The sequence below is a fragment of the Urocitellus parryii genome, chromosome 14 (assembly GCF_045843805.1).
Source record: "Urocitellus parryii isolate mUroPar1 chromosome 14, mUroPar1.hap1, whole genome shotgun sequence".
NCBI lineage: Eukaryota > Metazoa > Chordata > Mammalia > Rodentia > Sciuridae > Urocitellus > Urocitellus parryii.
This window is the reverse complement of record NC_135544.1, coordinates 30866653-30887810: the sequence shown is the minus strand read 5'-3', so window position 1 is coordinate 30887810 and position 21158 is coordinate 30866653. Positions and strand designations below refer to the sequence as shown.

Here is a 21158-nt window from a genome sequence, read left to right as displayed (position 1 = left end):
ATTTCAGAGTGAAAATTGACATCTAATTTAGTTTTTTCAGTTATGACCTGATAAGGCTTTGTTTTGATTTGTTTTCCCCTTATATAGTATACTTATACTAATCCACTTGTAATCACTTAAAAGGAGTTGTTTGGCATGCATATCATCCTGAGACACCTTATAATAAATCCAAACCCCTACCTCCCCAACATACCATATGTTAAATTAATTAAAAATAGAACTTTTAACTGTACTTGTAAAAGCACCAAGAAATCGTCTCAACTAAAAAGCACCTGGAGCCTATGTTTTAGAATCCCCAAGGTTAGTTTCTATAATATTTGGGAAAATTTGAATAATATAGGAAATGGGTAGTCTTAATTCACATCCCAAGAGCAGTCGCTTTCTTCTTGTCAGTACCTTCGTTTAAATATCCATAATGCATTTTTATTTTCAACAGCTGCTTAATATGTTATTCAAGTTAAAGTATGGTTAAGCTTAGTCACATAAAACCTTGGAGACATCAAGGAATGTGATATTTCTGACCAGCTGCAAAAATGGTAACCTCTTAGAAAAAAAAAATGAGCATAATAGAAGGAAAAGGAAGCAGTGAGTGTATTAATCTTTTTTCTTCCTTGTGTTTTTCCTCTCATATTGCTTTCCTTTTTTTAAAAAAAAAGCCTCTAATAGAACTCTAACCTTTAAAAGTTCTCTGAGTCAAGCAATTTTTCATGATCGAGCTGTCTTGAGATTGTTTTTATTTCAGTTTAACATTTCTTTTGATTCACTACATTTTTTTCAAAGTATTTATGAGATTTTATTCCTGAGTTCGGATGAGGTTAGTAACTCATGATTTCAATCAGGTCATTGACTATATATATACATAAATATTTTTTTTCTCCAAAGATTTCCCAAAAGAAATTTCAACAAAATTATTTCTAGATAAAATGTGTTGTAAAATAATAAATGTGTTTCTATAATGAGGCAAATATACTCTCATAAGTGCTCTTCCCTATTAACATGAAAGATTTTATTGATCAAAAAACACCCAAGCCTGCACTATAATTCTCTAAAAAACTAACCCTCTTATAGTAGTAAATTGTCTGTCTCAGTATTATGTTTTGATCAAAATTGTGTCGCTTAGCATATTGTTGATTTCAATGAGAAAATACTTGATTCTAAGATAGTACGTCTCTATTTTCAACATAGTATGCTAGAGCATGGAACACAATTACAGCAATAAGTCTTCAATTTTGTTTCTCAACAATTTATAACATTTTAGTGTTTATTAGTTTCTCAGTAATCAAAACAAAAATTATTAACATCATCGTAATGACAAGTTATTCAATCCTTTTACTATTGTGACTTTTATATCTTTCTATTACATAATTTGGATTTATTTTTTGCATTTTTGTACAGGAGGACACTAATAGAAAAAGCATTCATAAAATACAGTCTCCTGGAGCAAAAAAAATAATCAGTGCTAAGAAGGATTTATTTTCTAATAAAGAACTAAACATCACTTTGAGGGAAAAAATTGTTAGATTGGCATGCTCATGGGTCAAGAAACAAACAAGAATATAGATATTAGCTGGACACAATGACATGGCTGATACCTATAATTTGGCCCTAAAGTGTAATAAAAATGAATCATGATATTATTATTTCTGAAGCATTTCTCTGTACAGGTGCTAGCATAAATATGAAATCATGCTGTAAGATTTGTAATTTGTAATCCCAGCAGCTGGGGAGGCTGAGGCAGGAGGATCTCAAGTTCAAAGCCAGACTCAGCAAAAGCAAGGTACTAAGCAACTCAGTGAGACCATGTCTCTAAATAAAATACAAATAGGGCTGGCGATGTGGCTCAGTGATTGAGTGCCCCTGAGTTAAATCCTGGTACCCCCTCTACCCAGAAAAGAATATAGGTATCAGGATGAAAGAAAAAAAAGATAAATTTTTGTTCCCCTAAATGATAGTTTCATCTTCACATACTATTTAAGTGAGGTGCTAAAATCCACACTCCAGGACAAAGCCAAAGCAAAAGCCAGGAAGTCAATCATTTTGATGTTTTCTTTATGTTTATAACATAGCTCTTTGAAAATGTAGATGATTTGAGGACATTTCTCATGTTTTATCTGAATGTTTGATATCTGTATGTCTCTCCAAAACTAAGATTTACATTTCAAACGTTGAATTTATGCTTGAAGATTTACATGTAGATGGTTTTTTAATATTCCTAATTTTGAAAGAAAGCCTATAATTTGGCCCTAAATTGTAATAAAAATGAATCATGATATTATTATTTCCGAAGCATTTATCTGCACAGGTGCTAGCATAAAAATGAAAGCATGCTTTAAGATTTGCCTTGGGAACAGATGTTTTTGAAAATATTGGTGAACAAAAAGCAGGCCAAAAAAGTAGAGAAGCATTTCAGTCCAAATGTACTGTATGTTGGAATTGCTGGAGACGGGGAAACTGCTAGAGAGAGCTTAGCAGTGCTTTCAGGTTCAGTTTCACTTTTATTTAAAAAAATAAAGAGAAAAGTCAGGATTATAAGTCAAGGGAGAGAGAAATCAGCCACACATAACTGGTAAGCATCATTTATTTAACCACAGAATTCGTAATGTCTTTTGACTATTTGAAAAATGGGTTTCTGGAATTTGCTAGGGGTCATAGGCACAGAAGTTATCAAACTGAATGATTGTTGGGAGTATCAAGAGGATTTTACAACCTAGTTCCAATATTAGGAGCTCACAGGAGAGACAGGAACTGAGCATCTAAGAATTGCAAGGTCAGAAATTGGATACAGGTCCTAAGAGTGTGATAAGACCTGCCCTGCCACAGACAGTGCCCCACCCCAAACACCTGCACTTCTGCCTCACTTCCTATCCCTAGGGCTATGCAGGAAAGTCACAAGACGGTTATAAATAGAAGACGATAAAAATTGTTTGGGAAAATGGGAAAGGTCTTCAAATCAGTGCTGATAATTCTGAATTGTTTATACAAAAACCTGTATTATGAAATTATTTTAGATTTTTGTTATTATAGCAATCAAGTAAGAAAATACTTCCTGAACACACTGTGCTGGCTCTATGCTAACTGCATGTTACACGTGATCTTAGTTAATTCTTACATAAACCTATGAAGTAAATACTATTTTTTTAAGATTAGAAAACCAAGCTTAAGAAATATGAGTAATTGTGTCCATTGAGTAAGTGGTAGAATAGGATTTGAATAAGTCTGATTTTTATAGTCTTTCCCTGAGTGCTACATAGCAGCCTCCTATTTTGAATGGGTTTTGAATTCTTGTGAACAAGAATTTGGTCATTTGAGAAGGTATATAGACATTCTGCTGTTATAAGATGGGTGAAAACTTGATTTAATTTTTATGTATTTTTCCATGAAATGAATGAATACTTGAGTGCAGGCACTGTGACTGAAATTGCTACATGATTGACCCCAAACATCCATAGAGAATAATCCATTCAGTATATCTTTCTCAAATACACACACACACACACACACTATATTGATGAAGACATTGCCCCAAATGGCCACTAATGTGAGAGGCATGACCTTTGGAATTCTTCTGCGAACAGAGTTTTGTCTAGAAGTTTGTAGACCTTTTACAAAATTGAATAGTGGAACATGAGTGTTCCACTATAATACACAGATAAATCAGTCGAAAGAGAGTAGGTTCAGAACAAAAAAACAAAAAAACCTTTAGTCCAACAGTGGCTTTATGGTGGTATAATCCTGTGGATATGATTATCCATCATCAATATTAATATGAGGATTGATAAATTGATATATATCAAACTATAAGTTTCTCAAGGTAATGGCTGATGTAAAGACATGCTGGGTTACAGTCATTATAGCAAATCAATAAATCAACAGTTTGAAATTCTGGTTTTCATTTGATTGACTTAGAACACACATCTCAATGGGAAAGGGGAGGCATTTTGTTACATCCTCTATATTACTCTTATTTTGAAGCCATTTGCTTAACGTATAGGTTGTTTTGATGGCCAAGAATTGATACTAAATGTGAAGAAAAAAAAAGTTGCATGCCATTGAAGTAAATCCAGTTATTCCAGGAACTGGGGCAGTTTTGGCAGTGAACAGCTTGCAGAAAGTCTTGAGAAAGTAATTTCTGAGCTGGGTGCCATGGTGCATTCCTGTAATCCCAGCTGCTCAGGTGGCAGGAAGATCACAAGTTTAAGACCAGCCTGGGCAACTTAGTGAACTGACACTGTCTCAAAAATAAAAATAAGAAGGACAGAAATGTAGCCCAATGATAGAGCGTGCCTAGCATGTACAAGATCCTGGGTTGCATCCCCAGTACCGCAAAAAAAAAAAGTAATTTTTGAAATGCATGCAATGTTATCAGAGCAGTGACATTTAAAAATACAATTTCATGGTTAAACTTGTTAAAATCTAAATTTCCCTGAGCCCTTATGTCTTATGTGCATCGTCTTCACTCCATCTTCCTCCTCACCTTCATGATCCTTTACTGTTTATTTCATGTTTCCCTGCTAACCACACTGAGAGAAAGTGGATAGAGAGGATATTATCCCCAAAGAAAGCAATGGCTTAGAAAGGTGGCTGATTACCCAATGTCACTTATCCAAACTCATGATCAAGGTAGTAATAAAGTCAAACCCTAGCACAATACATTCTTCCTCCAGATCAAAGTTTCTCTCCTTATTTCATGCTCTATGTGTGACTTTGAAAGATAAAACAAAGAACAGTTGTATAATGTTATTCCCATTTGTTGCCATATACATTCTGAGTATTCCAAAAGAATCCAGAAGAGAAGACTTTTGTTAGTAAATGTTTAGCCTCTGACCATGATTGTCTTCCCATTTTGTGCAATGAGGGCAAGCAAGAAAGCAGAATTTGACAAAGAGAATCAAAGGAAACTAGGCTTTCTTCTCTCATATTCATACGGATCTATTCTTATTTTCTTTTTGTTTTAAAAGAATCTTAATAAGCATAAGAATTAAAGAATTTAAAACTAAAGAAAATAAAATGAAATGAGCTATGAAAAAGAAAAAGAAACAATCAAAGCTCTTTCTAATCAGCAGGGAATATTGAAATCTTGATTTGTAACTTAACTGGGTCTCTACCAGCTAGCCAAAGTCCTCCCAACCATGACCCCTAGGGCCTTAATGGTCCTGCAGAATTCCCAGGTTCCTGCTGGAGCTCATCATTCTAGATTACTATTGGTTGAAGGTCAAATCTAACCGCCAGCTTTGCAACTCTGCTTCTCCATTAGGCAATTGCCCTGGGAAATGAATCCCACTGTGGTTAGAAAGAAACTGTTTTAAGATAACTTCTTAAATGCTTCTGGTAAAATACCTCTCATCTCCAAACTCAGTCTTCCTTTTTGTCTGTGGAAAAACTATTTGTAATGCAAATGTGCTCCTTTGTCATGAAACACCTCTGAAGCCATGCAAATTTTTATAATCCAATAAAGATTCTTATTTATCAATGGATAGGGATATATTTTTTTTTAACACTCCTTTTTAAAGAATGTAAACTGAGTATTAGAAGCTACTAAAAAGCCAAACAAGCAATGGACTGTAGTCCTTTGAAAACGTCATCATGAAGTAAATTTGCATCTTTTGAAACCTAATTCAGTGGTGACAGGAAAGGCAGAGCTGCATTGTTTTGACCTGTTGTCACATTGACATTGCTGCTTCTGTTGTTGGCTTTGAGTAACCTCATAACCAAGTCCCTGCTGCCTTAAAAATTAATTATGATAAGAATTTCTTTTCAGTTCAGACTGCTCAAGAATGCCTCACGTGCAGGCTGCAAATTATGAAGTGTAAATTAGGGCATCACTGAGTAGGAAATGTCCCAAGAAACCAATTTAAGAATTCTCTCTGGACTTTGGGGGGGACCTGGAAATAGTCCCTTCTGGAGGAGGAACTTGAAATTAGAATCGAATTGTCATTCAATTTCTCTGCATATTGGGATCAACCTTTGGGAAAGAATGTACTAGATATATGTGGACCAAAAAAAAAAAAATCTTTTAAAATTTTACTGCTTAATGTAGAACTCTCACAGCTTTATTAAAATAATCATTAATAATTTTCACATGTATATTAACTCCTTAGAGCAATTCTATGAAGTGACCAGTAATATTGTTGTCCCATTGTACCAATGAGGCAAGTGAGGCACAGAAAGTTTAAGTTATGGAGGTTGCAAAGCTAGTAGGTGGCAGTCAGTCGCTATCCAGAGTCCTTGGCCCCAACTTTCAAATGGTACTGCCTCAACAGTTTTAGTTGGTTTCTGAACTCATCTTTATTATCATTACAAAAATGATGGCGGCTTGATGGTTTTAAAAGTGTGATCATTACAATTACTCTTAAAATTCATCTTCCACACTGCTGACTTTGGAAGGACCTGGCTCTGTTTCCCATGCTTTTCTGAGATCCTGGAAGAATTAACTGCCCTTGTTTGTTTTTTCTTTCAGCTGACTCTTGGGTTTAAGACTACCTAGTCAGTTGACACTTGGCCATTTCTTTTCCACCTTCTGTAATTTGTCAACAACTCTTTATCTGCTGTCATGACCTTTCCTGATTGTGTGTGTGTGTGTGTGTGTGTGTGTGTGTGTGTGTGAATTTTTTAAAAATGTATTTGTGATCATTTTACTTTCAGATTATATAAAGTATGTTCAGGTTATACAAAATATGTTCTCAGGTTATATAAAGTATGTTCTCAACAGGACTTTGGGATGAGAGATGAGGATATGGGAGAAAAGAAAACACTCATCTGTCTGTCACATCTTTAGAACCCTTTCATCCAGATCACCTTATGTTTCCACAAGTTAAGGATGAATCCCAAATATCTCTGAATATATGAAGTCTATACTATAAAGTTTTCACAGCTGTGGTCAATATGGTTGCATTTTCTTTCAGACCATTTAGGAATGTCCTATATTAAGGATGTAGTATTCTGAAAAGTTGTGCTCACTCCCTAGATTTTAAAAGTGAAGTCAACAAAGAAATAAGAAACAATGAAATAAGAAACTGAAAGTTAGAAATTGGCAGTATATGAGAGAACAATGCTACTATAAAATACTATTGTTTTCTTAAATATATGCAGAGCTTCATATGTTAATGCCTCCAAACTCGTAGATGGCCAGTTTATTTTTAAAACAAGAAACAAGAAACACCTGTTTATTATCAACCATAATAATACTATATTTAATTTGGAGAGACTCTTCTTGGCAGCTGATAATATGCCATATTTTAAGATTTAAAATAGTTTTAGTATATTCCAATGGGCTTCTTATAAGGCATAAGGAAATATGTTTAGATGTTTGTTGGCTTTATGTTCAGCATTAAACATATGACTTACATTAACTTTAGTTATTTTACCATATTGTAATTAATAAAAAAAGGAATTTAATAATTCTATCACTTTATCTTAGTATGTTCTAAACTCAAGAAAAAAATAAGGACAGGATTATCAGAGACACAAATAAAATATATTTTTGAAAAATCATTTTTCACTTGTAATAGTATATGTTTGTAAAATAAAACATGGAAAGAAAAGAAACCTGACAGGTTAATAAGCTAAGAGTAGTCCTTTAATTCTACTTCACAGAATATAATATAACTGCGTGTGTGTGTGTGTGTGTGTGTGTGTGTGTGTGTATACACATATATATAATACAGTTAAATTTAAAAAGCTAACCAAAATTGAAATAAGCATTAAAAGTGGCAATTCAACTAAGAACTCTTTTTGAAAAACATGTAAATGGAATGTATGTTAGTATATTATAAACTTGTTAAAATATCTTAGTAAATCTTTTGTGGTAATTTGCATCTTCATCTTTCTCAATTTGAGGTTTTCAATTAAAGCCATTGTTTATTTCTACCAGTTAGCCCTTCAAAGGTAAATACTGAAGGAAATTATTCCCCTCTATTGATTTTGGTTTATATAATTAAAAAAAATCAACTGTTTAATTGCTAACACCTTTAGCCTGGGCCTAATTCTTTTTAAATGCCCATGATACCCGTCCTGCCCCCAATTTAATGTATGGATGCTTAAAGCATATGTTTGATATGAGAACTTTCCTCCAATCCTGCTATATTATCACCTTTTAAAAAATGAAGCATGAACAAAATCATATAATCTGCCTAAAGTAAACTAAATGGATCTCTTTTAAAGCTAATTTCTTAGAAAAGTGAGTGTATATTCTAGGGGCAGAAAAGGGTCTCATCACCCTCCTTCCACAGGGTTGTTATTTTTTTTTTTTTTAACAACTGAAGTTAAAATGAATTAAACATGGACAAGAGTATTAATGTACAGAAAAATGCCATTTTTGTGAGCTAATTAAAAATTTTGCTGATGCTTTGACTTCTTAAAATTATATTTAACCTCACTAAATATACCCCCAAATGAGTATAGAAATATTATGTAAAAACTGACTATTCTCTTTGGTGACATGACATAGTATAGATAAGAAAAATTTCTGAGATGTCTACTCAAAATTTAGTAATTGCACATCAGTATTTATTTTTTGATTTCATGAGAATATCTATTTTTTACATCATGTAACTTTTTATTAATGAGGAAAATAGTCCAAGAGAAAAACACCACATGACTCATTAACTTTATTTTTCATTCCATGCTTGCTGCTGTGCTGTTTAAATAATGGCTTCAGAAGATAAATAACATTTTATATTATTGGGGGGATTATGCTGGACTCATTTATATTCTCCAGTGCAATATGTTTGTGTTTTTATTTCTTAAAAAAAAAATCAACCCAAATTGTTCGAGTTGCCTAAGACAACTATGGGAAGTATTTGTATTCTTACATATCCTAAATGCTGATTTTTTCTAACTCATATTAACCTTCTCTGTAAGGATCACAAATCTTCAGATAATCTTCTATATCTTAGTAATTTATTTTCTGTCAAACATATAAAACAAATCTTGGTAAAACATTCCATTAAGAAGGGAGAAAGATTGGAGGAAATTTTTCCATTGTGGTATGCACTGCATTTTCTGGAGTTCCTGATGAAACACAGATGTTTCAAAGTGCCCACAAGGATGGTTAGTCAAGATCAGATTGATCCCTGGTTAATCTCTGAGACCTTGTGCTTCCATTCTTTCTATCAAAATATATTGCCTTCTTTTGCTGAATGAACTCAACTGAATTTGCAACTGAAAAAGTTGAATTAAACACACCCAAAGTGGAAACTGAACATCTCAGAATTTCTATAATGGCTTATTATGCATTTGTTTCCAAAATGTTCCAATCATAATTCCATTTGGGAATAAAAGTCTCTTTTGACTATAAACAGTGCCAATATTTACATGTGAACCATAAGTTCAGCTCTCTTTGCTGTTTTTCAGTATTCTACAGTGACAAATAAATGGATCAAGAAAAAAATTAGGTGGGTGGGTAGTTCCTTCCACAACTCATATTGGAGAAACACCAAGGAGAAAGTATTCTATCTGGTTTTGAATCTTTGACTTTAAAAAATCAATGAAGAATAGAAATACTAGCTTTAAAAAATGAATATACAATTAAAAACCTAAGTTTTTATTTAATTTTAACCTAACAGTTAAGATAGCTTCTAAAGATGTGACTATGGACTGTCATTACCTTGTTGAATATGAGTGAATGATTCTTTTTTTATCATCTTGATTGTGTTGTCAAACAACCCTAAACAATTACTATCATACTTGTATCAGATGTTAAAACCAAATTGGGATTATCTTAGTCATTAATATATTTTGTGGTCAAGAAGTTGCATTTAAGAATATTTAGCCATTATTTTAATATCTTTAGGACCCAGCTCATTTTCCTTAACTAATACTGAAAAAAAACTGATTTTATTTCATTATATGATCAGACAAGAATTTTTAAACTTTACATGATTCTAAATCTGGAACTTGAGTAAGTATAATTTAAATTAATATGGTTAACTGTTAAATTTATAGAACAATTTTCTGTCTTTCAGAAATAAAATATAATACCCCCATGTTCATTATCTGTTGAAAAATACTAAATTTCCAAACATATTTCCAAAATATTTGCTTTTCAGTTTTACATATTTGTACTTCTAATTTTTTTCCATGCTGAGGCATCTGTTCATGATTTCTAACTTATTTTCAAAAAATTTTGAGTTAATGTTTGGATTTGATATTCAAATTCTTTATATGCTGAGTGACTTCTGGAGACCCACCCAGTAAGACTTTTTGGATTCATCAATTTAATTCAAAACATTATTTCCCCCCACTTAGGAAAATATTCAACTTTTTACTTATACCCATTAAATAAATCTGTGTTGTTCCTTGTGTTTGCCTTGTATTCATACTTGGACCTCCAAAGATATTAAGTTAAAACAATAGTTTCAGTCTTTCTGAAAATTTATTTATTTTTTTAAATGCAACTTTAATTCCAGAGTACAGAGGGAAAGCTTCACACATCCAAGAGGGAGCTTTTCTTTGTTCTAGGAAAGGATAATCAAATTTTGAGAGGAGCTTATCCTTTGGGAGAGAGAGGAAGCTGGATTCCCCAGGATGGAAATTCTTGGCTCTCTTTAATGCAACAGAATTATTACTCATTAAGGTAAAAGTCAGGCTGTGATTTGGGCTATATGTATTTTCTGTGAATTCACTTAAAAGCGCTTTCCTTCAATATATGTTCCCTGTAAACTAAAAGTCTACAGATAATATATGTGCCCATCTTTATCTATGGCAATAGAAAATGACAAAGATAAATATCACTATGTGCTAAAAATAAGTCTATAGTAATACAGAGGTCAGTCCCAAGTCATATGGTACATAAAACAGACTGGATTTTGAGTCATGACATCTATACAAAATGCAATACTGCTGAATTTTCATATTAAGGGGTTTTGGCTGGAGGAATTCAGACACACACACACAGTATGGCCCCAAAAATCTTGCCAAGAAAAGTTGAGTTTAAAATGTTGGGGAACTGATCCAAGAATAGGCCTCAAACATGTTGCATTCATTACTTGCAGCTGTGTACATGAGAAGTGACTTTTTTTCCCACCTACAAAAACCCTATCCAGTGCTGCCACTTTTTTTTTTTTTTCAATTTGGTGGGTGATCTTTATGTTCCCACAAAAGGAAAATGTGATTGAAAGATGATTATTTAAAACATTTTGTCAATTAAAAAAAACACATACACACACTAATGTATTTGCTATAAATATATTTTAAGAGCCATTTCTTATAAGCTTTTTGTGAGTTAATATTAATTAAACAAGGGTGTGGAGAAAACCAACTTGGATTCAGAGAGCTAGTGGATACTGCATTAGGTACTTTTGCAAAATAAGAATGTAGAGGTATCCAGGTTACTTAGGTGAAAAGGATTTATTATGAAGACAATTGACAAAGACAGGAAAAAAACAAAAACCGATTTCAATAGACCTGGAAGAAAAGTGTGGGTGTCAACATAGGCCAGCAGTTGTTCAGTCAGGTCTCAAGGAATTGATGAGCATTAAGAGAGACCATGGGTACCTAGTTAGCACCACCTAGTCAGGTCAAACATTTTTTGTTGTTGTTGTTTCTTTGCTTTTCCCACTATTGCTACTGAGGTTCTTATTTTATCTCCAGATAGAAAGCTTCCTAGGGACTGGGAATATAGCTCAGTGGTAGAGCATGTGTTTAGCATTCCCAAGACCCTGGGTTCAATCCCCATCACCAAAAAAATCAAATTAAATAAATAAAAAGCTTCCCAAAGATCAGATCAAATCAGATCAATCTGATTAGTTCTCATCCAGTATATAAAAATATCTTCCCAAAGATAAGATAAGATCAATCTGATTAGTTTTCATCCAGTATATAGTGTGCCCTTGTTGGGCAGAACTATTATGCCAACCACTTGTGCTATTGGCTCTGCCAAGAATTAGCTTTGGGTCATCTACTAATCCCATCAGTCACCTGGGACCAAAGTTATAGGAATGGTGCTAGGAAGCCAAGCAGAGAATCCCAGGGGGCCTTTGGACCTGTGGAAGGCTTTGTTTGGTTTGTGTATCCTCTATATCTTGCCATAATGCATGTACTAAAATAATAAAATACATATTTGTAAAAATATATTATGTATTTTAAAATACTTTATTTTGCTAAGATTTCCTAGCATTATATTTCAACTTCTCCAAGAAGAAATAAATAATATCAAAGAATTTAAAAGGAGAATAATTTATATCATTGATATTTTTGCTACCTCTGGTAATTAATTCTTGCTAAGAGAATTATATTGATATAAGTGTGTTATGGATGTGGTATCCCTCAAAATCTCACGTATGAGACAATGCAAGCATGGTCAGAGGGGAAATGATTAGATTATAATATCCTGAACCTGATGAGTGGGTTAATCCACTCATGGACTAATTGGGTGGCACCTTTAGGCAAGTAGAATGTAGCTGGAGGAAGTAAATTAGTGAGGGTGTGTCTTTGAGGTTTATACTTTGTGCATGGTGAGCAGAGGTCTCTCTCTCTCTGTGCTTCCTGCTGCTGTGTCCTGAGCTGCTTTCTTCCAGTGTGTCTTTTGGCTGTGATATTCTGCCTTACCTCAGGCACAGAGCTCCAGAGTTGGCTGACCATGGACTGAACCTCTAAAACCAGAAGCTAAAATAAACTTCTCATCCTCTATGTTGTTCTTGTCAGTTTTTTGGTCATAGTGATGAAAAGCTGACTAAAACACAGAACTTCTTTATTCCAGTAAGCATAAAGGATAAATCCTGTTTTGCATGTGTACAAATATGTGTGACATACAAGGGCAAGATTCATATTTTCCAGGGCTACAAAATATATGCTCTTATCTGTTGTCCCAGCAGATCCTTAGGTAAGCTCTCCCGAAGACTCTCATCAACTCCAGTAATTTTGTTGGTAAAACTTATTTGTGAATTTTATGACTGTTGAAATTCTAAAAGCAGGAGAACAACCTTTCTGTCTCCCAGATTCAAACAAATTCATGGTAGAAATAATGATGCTACCTATGTCCCTAAATCCTTCTCTAATTCCATAATATCATAGGATTGCTAAGTAGTATATGGTATTGTTGTATATTAAAAATCAACTTTAAGGGCTGGGGATGTAGCTAAGTGATGGAGAGCTTCTCTGGCATGCATGAGGCCCTGTGCTTGATCCCCAGCACCACAAAAAATAAAAATAAGTTTATTTGTATCTATCAAAATTATTTAACTTTTATAACTTTTAAATCATGTTTAATTGTACCACATTTGATTATGAAATTTATTTGCATATATATAAATTACTTAAGAAATTTCTTCTATGTTTGATATAGAAGAATATGATAAAAGATGGAAATATTTAAGTATTTGTTATTATTAATATCATACCTATATTTTAAATTCTTTAGATCCACTATTAATCTTTTGTTTGCTTTTTGTGGTGCTAGGGATCCTATCCAGGGCCTTGTGCATGCTAGGAAAGCTCTCTACCACTAATCTACACCCCCTGCCCCAAATTTTTATTAATTTATTGCCTCCATACATGGTGGCACATGCCTATACTTCCACCTGTTCAAGAAGGGAAGGCAGAAAGGTCACTTGAACCCAGGGATTAGAGACTAGCTTGGGCAAAACAGCAAGAACTTTTCTCAAAAAAAAAAAGAAGGAAGAGGAGGAGGAGGAGGAGGAAGAAAAAAATATACTGCCTAAAGTGATTAATATGCCCATTAGGGCCAAGGAATAAAACTGTTTTGCCTTAACAGATCCAAATTCAAATTATTAGTTTAAAATCTAAATTCATGTTATTAATTTTAAAATTTGGAAAATCTCTAAATCTTTATTACCATGGAATATCATAATTCTTAAAAACTATGGCTGTATTAACCATAGTAATTCAAAATTTGCCACGAATGCCATTCGGGGGCCCACATGTACTCAGAGCCTGTACATACTAAGTACTGTGAGGGGTTGAGTGATGAAGAAGATGTGAACCCTGCCTCAGAGGTCCTATGGTATTTCAGCACTATCATAGGTATGTTTCAGAAATTTTCTTATTGAGTTTAACCCAATTTAAAACAATCTAGTGAAGAGGAATATATATTGCTAGTTAACATACATACCTGAGGCTCAAAAATGTTTTTTCCCCAAAGTCATACATCTAGAAAGTTGGAGGGGCAGAATTTGAACTCAGGTCTTTAATTTTCATCATGCCTCGGTGCAGTGCTACCATTAAGGTATAGGATACACTTATGGTAGTATTTTTTTTTTTTTTTGGTCTGGAGGGTAATTAATATCAGGTAGCTTGTGGAAGGAACATTTGGTGTATTTGAACTGACTAGTTAATCAATGTAGAAAAGAATGTTATTAGGCCACTTCCTCTGCAATGAGGCAAAGCATGTTTGAGGAGCAGTAGGTGGCTCATTTTATAAAGAAGGATTCAAGGGTGGGTTGAAGAAAGTTAAAAGCCTTTGAAGATTAAAAAGGAAGTGCAGGGCCTGAATGTAAAACTGCTAACATGTCCTACCAAGGGGATTAAATTTGGCTTTGTGGGAACAAAGTAGAGATATGAGCAGGTTGTGTTTTTAAAAGATAACTTTGGTAACAGTGGAAAAGGGGTGTGGATGAGACGAGAGAAACGGGGAGAGCACATTTAGCATGCTGGTACAAAGATCCAGCTGGAAGATGATGAAGGCCTAAGCCTGGACAGTAGTTTTGTGAACAGAAAAGGAGGGGGTTAGAGTCAAGGCCTATTTAAGGAATAGAAGTAACAGGAAAGGGGCTGGGGTGTAGCTCAGAGGTAGAGCACATGCTTAGCCTGCATGAGGCCCTGGCTTTAATCCACAGTATGGGGGTGAGTGGGGGAACAGGATATGGTGATGGGTTTTATGTAAGAATTGAAAGAAATAATTTTAATTCCCAACTTAGTCAACTAGGAGGAGAGCCACATAAGCAGAGGTACTAAGGGCAACAGGGGAAATAGCTTTGGGGTGAGGGTGGCACGTAATATATTTGACTTTGGACATGTTACATTAGAATTACTTAAGAGATAACCACAGTCAGCATTGGAAACTGTGTTGTAATATCGTCAGAAATGAAGCGTCCTGGGAATAGAGAAAGGAAGAGATTCATGTGGACTGATTGGTCAAAGAAGGCTTTAAGAAGAGGGCGTCAATTGTCAAAAAATAAATAATATTTCTAAATTGAAAAATTGAGTAACAAGGCATTTAAGGTAAGTTTGAATTGAAAATGTGTTTTATGTTTGCCACTTTGTTGGACATCTGTCCACATACATTTTGATATATTTTTGTTAGATTTTCTCCAACATGTAAATGTCTTTATATTGGGTGTTAGTCAGGTTAAATATTTCTTATATTCATCCATTCATTGATTCATTTAGTCATTCAATCTATATTAAGCCAGTTACATTTAATAATAGGAATTACATTTAAGAAAATATACAGTGATAAATGCCATGATTGTTATGTCTTTTTAATATAGTGACTATGTGAAATAACCAAGTAGCATTTAATCATGAAGAGAGGAGACATTTAAGCTGAGACATCAAGGACAAATAAGAGCAAGGGAGGATGCTATTTTAGACAAAGAGAAGGAATGTCTTGTGCAAAGTGTTAGAAACCATGGCTAAAGTTAAAACTGCAAGAAAGACTACATCACAAAGGATTTTTTTTTTTTTTGGTATAGGTTAGATCTCCAGCCCTTTTTATTTTTTATTTTGAGAAAGGTCTTATGAAGCTGCCCAGTCTGTCCTTGAACTTTTGCTCCTCTTGCCTCAACCTCCCAAGTCACTGGGATTACATGTATGTGCCATTGTGCCCAGCAAAAAGGGTCTTGCAAGCTTCTAGGGAGTTTGACTGTTATCCTACTGTCAGTGGGGAGCCATCTGAATTTTTTCAATCAACATATTTATATGATAATATTAGGGTTTTTTTGGGGGGAGAGGGAATTTTTCTGAATGAAATGTAAAGAGTGTGGTAGAAGAAGACAAGAGTTGAGGCTGATATCATATTGCATTCAAGTGAAAAACAGTGATTGCATTAACAAAGGTGGTGACTGTGGTGATAGAAAAGAGTAAATATAATTTACTGTAGATCATCTTGATGTAGAGGATGGGGAAGACAGTGCTGATAGAAGAGAAAATGTTCAAGAGTGACCATCCAGATTTCTGTCTTGAGCATTTGGGTGGACAGGAAGTTTTCATTCACTAGAACAGACTATGCAGAAAGAGAGAAAGAAATGCAATTTTGTGGGAGATCATTATTTTATCCTTGAACATGTTGCATTTCAGGTGCCTATGGGGATGACCTGTTGAAGACATTACGTGATTGGATATGAGCCTGGCTGGGAATTGAAGTCATGGAATAACATAATTTATGAGCTTGGCCTTGAGAAATGGCAGTGATTGTGGAAGTTTGAAAGAGACAGACAGACAGAAAGAGAAGGAAGCTGGGAAGGGCATTTAGACAGAGGGAGTAATGTGACATACAGAGTGGGAGAAAAAAAGGTAAGCATATTTGAGAATAATCAGACTTCCAACTACAAGATGAGACAGGAATTGTCCCCTTAAATCATAGGCTGAGGAACTGGATTTGTTCTTTAGTCAGTAGGAGCCAAAGAGAATTTGGGCTGGAGAAGCATTTTCAAGTAAGGCATTAGGAAGATTAAACTAGGATATTAAACTCAGAGTGGGAATGCAGAGACCATGAAGTCGGTTATCAATGTATCAAAGATAGATAATGAGATTTAGAAGTCAGGTAAATTCAGAAGTAAAAAGAAAACATAGAAGAGATGATTGTGAAAATAGTAGTGTTACAGTTACATCTGACCAAACATGGCAAGGACTGGGACAGAAAATGAATGTGAGAATGGAGATAACATTGAGATAAAAGGGAAAATAGGAAGAACTTGGTTTGAGGAAATATGTAGCTTTCTTTTTTTGCCAGGGTGGAGGGGGTGTGGTGGTGTGGGGGGGCGTGGGGTCCTAGTGGTAGTGGTGATGGGGGTTGGTGTACCAGGAACTGAACCAAGGAGTGCTTAACCACTGAGCCACATTCCCAGCCCTTTTTTTTCATATTTTATTTAGAGACAAGGTCTTGCTGAGTTGCTAAGTGCCTTGCTAATCTGTTGAGGCTGGCTTTGAACTCAAGATCCTCCTGCCTCATCCTCCCTAGTTGCTGGGATCATAGGCATGTGCCACCATGCCCTGCTTGTAGCTTTCTTTATATGTAGAACTTTGGAGTTGTATTTTATAAAATAATGAAGTAGAGTATGAAATAGAGTATATCAGCATATTTTATTTTTAAGGGTTTTTTTTTCTTCTCCTCAGAGTTTATCAAATTATAGCCCCCAAACAAGACCCGATGACATTTTTCTTTTCCTATACTCTACAAGAGGAAAAAGGACTTAGAAATGTATCTGGAAAGAAACTAGAATGGGAGGACTCAGACTTGTCAAAGGCGATGGTCATCCTGGCTGGGCTGGACTATGACGGGGCAGCCAAAGAACAGCCATAGTGGCTGAACTGAGGGTTTGAGCTCATGGGCCTTGTCTGTGATCAACAGAAAAGATGGACCATTTCCATCAGGACTGCTAGTGTTTCTTTTGCTGGTATCTTTGAGGTCTGTAAAAATAAAATTCTGGATATTTACCAAGAAGAGTCTGAACAACAAAAGAAGGCTGGGTGCCATTTCCACTTAAGTAGCCATCAGCTCTAGGGGTGAGAAGAGGTGTCATCATGGTCTTTGCTGGTGGTCTTCACCAGTTCTGTGGTTTTATGCAAGTTATGGTTTTGTTCATGACAGTCGATTCTCCCTGCCAGACTGCTACCGAAAGCTATTTTCCTTCAATTGTATTGCTTCCTACAGTCGACAAATACAGTGTTTATTACGTGACTTCTTCTGCCTTCAGTGTTTACATTTAGGTGAATTCTTTTCTTCAGTGACTTAACTTGTGCATTGGTTGTGATTGTATTCACTTTTCAATAAGAGTCTTTATTCCAAGAAAAACTGTTTTAATTCCCAATTAGATGAAAAGAGACTCCAGTTTGTGGATCCAAGTGTTTGGGATGCTTTTTGAGATGGGGGCAATTGAAAATTGCTTGTACTATGGAGATTAGACATTCTGTCCCCAACACGGGAACAGGGCTGGCATCAGCTGAACAGGCAACTGCCTGCCTGCCTGCCTGCCTGCCTTCCTGGAGCCAGATAAAGGCCCAGAAGGAGCAGCTGCCAGCCAGGAGGAGTGTGAGGAAATGGGAAATTGATTTGAAATAGGATAGAAAAGGCACAAGAATAAATGTAAGAATTGTCAAATATTCCCTTTTTTAGTCATATGGAGTTGCTGCCTCTGTAGATGAAGGTGATCTTTAGTCATTCTCTCGTGAGAGTAAAAAAGGGACTGAACTCAGTACATATATAAGAAAGACGTGAAGTTGGTTTATTTCTTCACAAGTGGAAGAAAATTGAATATGGATTTGTATTTTACTTTTTGGAGAGTCTTCTTGATCCTTTAGAAAGAAAATTCAAAAAGGAAGTGGAATATTCTAAACATCCTAAATCCAGACACAGGAAAAGTAGGCTTTTTTTTTTGCTAGATATAATGATATTAACTAAATTTCATATTAATCAGAGAAGGTTGGGCAGTTTCATGCCTGACGGTGAAGGTCATGGGGATTCTAATTTTCTATTGACGGTGGTTCTTTTGCTTTAACAGATGCCTTTAGGCTCATCTTCATGTCTCTCTCTACTTCTTTGCTTAAGGGAGTGGTGGGGTGGGTCATGTTAACAATATTTAGGATCACTAATAAGTAGGGGAGATGTTTCCCTTATACAAAAAGGCAGGCCTTCTGGTGCATAACCTTATGAATATGATATCCTGGGAGAACGTCAGGGAATAGGCTAGAGTGGCAAAGAATGCAGCTTTGTCTGTAGGGTTGTAATTACTCTCTGCCTGTGAGAAGGCAAGAGGTAGAACAGCAAGTTCTGGGTTCCCTTTAGGATCTGACATTTGGTGCTGTAACTGTGCTTATGGAGACTCTTATTTGTAGAACATCTTACTTGAAGTGGTTGAGAGGACAGTCATTAGAAGAGACCCTGCACAACACAGTCATGCACAGCATAATGACATTTCAGTCAGCAGGCCACAATTATGACTTTGGTTCCATCGGCTTGTGATGGAACTGAAAAACTCCCATTGCTAGTGATGATGCAGCCATCGTACTGTTACAGTACAACCCACCATGTATGATTTGGTGATGCTGCTGTAAACAAACCTACAGGGCTGTGAGTCATCGTAAAGTACAGTGAATTCAATTATGCACAGTATGTAATTCTTAATAATAAATAACTATGTTACTAGTTATTCTAATACTTTGAAGCATTATTTTAGAGTATACGCCTTTTATTTATTAAAAAATTTATTATAAAACAGTATGTTGTGTTACATTGGCAGTAGCTTCATGTATCTTGTGTTTATAGCATTTCTCCAGGAGCCATGTCAAGTGATCGACATATACTGTGTAGATTTGTGTATGAGGTTCACGCAGTGATAGAATCAATGGTGCATATCTCTGAATGTATGCCTGTTGTTCAGTGACAAACGACTGGATGTAAAACTTAGGAAGAATAAACACAGATGATATGGCTATGGTTAGACCCTTACCATCAACAGTGATAGCTCACACATGCTTTGTTACCCTCTCTTGGCTTGTAAAACATCACCAAATCTCTTCTCATGAAGGAAAGAACCTCTCACCTCTCTACTCAGGGGATGTTAATTTATAGAGTAGAATAAAAACAAAACAAAACTAAAAAAGCCATTTTCTAAATTGTACCTGCATTAAGAAGTCTACATTTGGAAATGGCCATGTGGGCTCTTTAATTCATTCTTAAACAAAATCTTGATTTATAATCAAGGGACAGACAACAGAACAATTAGGGGGGTGGGAAGCCAGGATGGAAAAGGGAAATCCTTAAGAAAATGAGTGAATTTAAATAGACAGTAACTGAAAAGTGTTATTCTAGCATATTAGAGAAATTGGAAGGAACTGGAGATGTTGCTCAGTGGTACAGCACTTGCCTTGGTGAAGCCCTGGGTTCAGCCCCCAGCAAACAAAAAGAAAAGAAAGTGGAAGAAACTCTTGCCTGGCCACTCAAAGGATGCGAAGGACCTGAGAGAGTTCTTTCTACAGAGGGAAGGAAAAGTTGAGGCCTAGCTAAAGTAAGACTACCTTAGGTCATACAGCCTTTTATTTATTAAAAAGATTACTGTCCAGAACCCAAATTTCCTGATTTCTAGAGAATGTGTAGAGGAGTAGAGAAAATGTGAATTCTGATATTTAGTCTCGTTTCATTTCAATATGCAAACTATTGAAGCTACTTTGTTTCCTTTAGCTCTTTTATTTTGCAGTGAGTACATTATATCATCAGTAATAGTAGTGATTACTCAGATAATCTAAGATACAGAAAAAAAGATACTTGCTTATCTGAATTTCAGCAAAGAATTTTCCTGACGCTGATTATGAGACTACATGTTTTTATGAAAATTGCTATAAGTAATCACCAAGCAATAGAATAATCTTTTTATAGCATAACTGCCTTGAATGATTTAGGATTTTCCTCATTAATCATAAATTGCTATTAATTGCAACCTAATCTAACTACATTTTTCCTGTTAGACCATTTCTTTTAACCATCCTTCTGAAATCCTGCCAGAAAATATTTGAAGCTAAATTTACCCAAAATCCACTATGGAATACAGCCCCCTAAAAGTGTGATTACTCAACAAAGATTTGTACCTAACTCTGAGAGACTTTTTCCCTATACTGACCACATATATCATCTGAACTAAAGCTATCTTAGACTCTGTAGCTAAAGTGACATGGTGATATATTGATCTAATGAGTAATATTATGAAATTAATTCTAAAATACTCTAACTCATTCTGCCTTCATCTTTAAAATTCATTTGAATGATCACATCGCATAAACCTTTTGTTGAAAATCTTGCAAAGGCCTTTGGCCAAAAATAACATAGCTCTACATATTTTCACAGTGGTTTCCATTTCAAAGTCAAATTACCACCAAGTATGGTGAAACACCTTAATAATCTGGTGTCACAATCTTCCTCTTGATACTTGCCTTAGTGATTATAATCTTTGGTTTGACATGGCCTTAGGAGTTAGGTTCACTTTGCT

At 35.0% G+C, this 21158-nt stretch overlaps 1 protein-coding gene across 2 annotated transcripts in view; it reads left to right on the top strand.

The window, feature by feature from the left end:
• Positions 1–21158, top strand: part of Tenm3 (teneurin transmembrane protein 3) — a 439811-nt gene that overhangs the window by 83949 nt on the left and 334704 nt on the right. The window lies entirely within an intron of this gene.